This window comes from Cucurbita pepo, chromosome LG14, assembly GCF_002806865.2.
Source record: "Cucurbita pepo subsp. pepo cultivar mu-cu-16 chromosome LG14, ASM280686v2, whole genome shotgun sequence".
NCBI lineage: Eukaryota > Viridiplantae > Streptophyta > Magnoliopsida > Cucurbitales > Cucurbitaceae > Cucurbita > Cucurbita pepo.
The window spans coordinates 4868680-4871595 of record NC_036651.1 but is presented as its reverse complement, the minus strand read 5'-3'; the positions used below and the strand labels follow the sequence as shown (position 1 = coordinate 4871595).

The window sequence follows — 2916 nt, the reverse complement described above, 5'->3', positions numbered from 1 at the left end:
CCTATTTTGTAGTATATGATATATTGTAAAACTTGTATGAATTTATTGTATGTTTTGATTTTCGTGGTAGTTATAAAATGTCCTTGGACGTTAAAGAGTGAACGTTAACTATATAAGACAATACTGGATCAACGTTATAGTGTCTAGATATGGTGAGGAGGAAAAGAGTGGTCATGAGATATCTGACTAGCCTTAGGAAAACAGAGAGTTGTCGTTGCACAGTGCGAGACCTCTAATCCATGAAATTTTGGTACCAGAAATGAAGAAACTGGAGATGGTCCCTAAACGTCTGTATGGACCATTTCCAATCGCACTTTCTTTGGTTCCCTGGCAGCGTCAACCAGATTAACCCTACGGCGTGACAATCCTTGAGCTTCCACTCCTCCGTGGTCATGGTATCCAGCTTCACCCCCAAAATGGGTTCCTGAATATCTTTCTCGTATAGATAATCTTCAATCTGCATCTTCTAGAAACTGATATCGAATCCATCAAACTTTTCAATTCCAGTCTTTGAACTTTCCATCTTCACAGATCGTGGTGAATCTCTCCTCGCTCTGATACCAGTTATTAGAATAACACAACAACGCACACACTTGATCTAAATGAACACAAAAAACATGATAGAGAATATGTAAGAAGAAATATTGACTAATGGTTTTGTATTAATGACTTCAGGTATGCAAAGAGAGGATATGGAGAATGAGAAATGTACATTTAGGAAGCACTGACAATGGGTATACATATGATTTCAGTTTATTATATATAACTTCACTATATGTAACCACCTACTATATATAATTATTTAGTATATATATCTCTATCAGATTTTTACTATAAATAGTCAGCCTTCATATCCAACATTCTAGAGCCCAAATAGTCAGGGATTGACATCCTGCTAGAACACAAAGTCATTTACATGCCCCTAGCAAAATGCATAGTAGTAACGGAGTCTAACCCAACGATCATTCAGACAAACATCCATCAACCAAGAGGGGTGAAAATGATGACGATAGTACAATTGAGAAAGAATCTTAGGCATGATGAATCTACACTTGCTGCCATTGTTGTATTTGAAAAGGGGGAGCTCAAGTGTGCCAACCTCAACAAAAACTTTTTTGCCACTACATGAATACCACGACCCAAAACAAGAAGGTCAGATATTGGGTTTAACCCCACCAAGAGAGATAAATCACAAGATTAGTTTTATGTCGCGTACCACAAATAGATGTCATGCGGCTCAGCCTGAGCTAGTTGAATTCTACAAATAGAAAAATGGCATGTTCACAGTCGGGTTTATTTGACCTCCAAAGGCTCTTGTCACTGATCACTCAAATGCTTGGCAAAGACACCAAGCCAACACCTCTACTGAAGAAGGGAGACAAAAACAAACCACTAAAGCAACACATGTTCACGCAAAAATACCATCCAGACGGATGAAGAGAAGGGTCGACCACGATAATTTCAAAGCAAATAGAGAGTTATGATAAGTTAAGGTTAGATCAACTTTGAGTTCAAAGCAACAAGAACCAAAGACTGGTGCGAAAATTCTATGGACTAGTCGAAGTTATCCACAAGATAAGGAAGACATCATATAGGATCCAATTGCTCCTATGGATACAGACTAACCCTGTTGTCCACGTAAGTAACTTGAAATGTTATTATTCCGACCAAGAAAACATCAAGTAAAAGCAGGTGGTATGACGTCATGCAAAGAAGAAATTGTTTCAAGCGAAGAAAGTAGGAAAGACACCAACAGAGAAGACTTGAAGAGTTAACAAACCGTGAAGTGATTTTCAATAGCTCCTAGTAGGTTGGAAAAGACTCCTCAATACTGAGATCAGCTAGAAGCGCGTCGCGAGACCTAAAGTCAGCCTCATCCTACAACGTTGAGTTTATGAAGAGCCGGTTGATAGAGATATTGACAAATTGTGTAAGGGCAGATGTCGCGGTCATGATTGGCCAAGGCATGTTGCCTGTGGCTGCATGTTAGATGTCTCAGCTATTCCTGTAAACGATTTGTGGTTCATGGTGGCATGCTCATTCCAAACACGTTTTACTTGCTTTCATCTTAGATAGGCCTTTACTATTATTGTTGTGCCAATACGGGGTGTATGATTAGTCCTCAAAATCATATCTACACCCATCAGGACTAAAATGTCCCAAAATGTACTATAGGAGAACGTGACCAGTTGTTGTTTCTTCACTTTTAGCTTATAACATTGCTTTATTTGAAATTGTTTTGAATGTATTTCCTCGCTCACGTTTTCTAAAATATTTCTTCTAAACGTGATTCGAGCATACACTGCTATTGTTCGTTCAGTCTAAATTTTGCATGGTTGACTTGTTCATTGGATTAGAACAAATGTCACATAATCATTGTCTCACTACTGCAAGAGTGCGATTGTGACACTTGTCTTCCGTTCAGTTGTGGGCCGCATCTTCTGACTAGTTACGTGAGTTTGGCCTGGAGCATACGTGTAGGTTGAAAAAGAAATTGTTGGATGCGGACTGCGAATAAGGGTTTGGCCACGAAAGTTTTTTTTTTTTTTACCACATATGGACTTTGGGCTAGTGAGTCTTAAATTTGGGTTCGTTTGAAAATTTTTGGTTCATTTTTTAGTTCAAACGAACCCAAATTAAACCTATTAGTTCTTTCTTCCTTGCACGACTCACTCCTATTCTCTGTTCTGCCTCTTCTTGCTTTGTGAAACTTCTTTAAAGGCTAATTTTCACCGATTATTTGGGAGCATCTTCCTTAAAAGGATTGTGACCACAGATGACCTATGTAGAAAATTTGTACCCCCTTTCCTAAAACCTTTAGCGGACAACATACCCAAAACAGATGCGCTGACTAGACTGCGTTACACCTCGTCTGACCCCCCCCCGGAGCATATGGATCCACCCAATCGATGAACA

General features: G+C 39.1%; 1 long non-coding RNA gene across 1 annotated transcript; it reads right to left on the bottom strand.

Moving 5' to 3' along the window:
* Positions 1 to 896: 896 nt before the first annotated feature.
* LOC111809876 lies at positions 897 to 1764 on the bottom strand. Its single transcript, XR_002817328.1, has 2 exons — positions 1217 to 1764; positions 897 to 1121 (listed from the first exon to the last, which is right to left on the bottom strand). It is a non-coding gene; the product is annotated as an uncharacterized LOC111809876 (long non-coding RNA).
* Positions 1765 to 2916: the final 1152 nt, after the last annotated feature.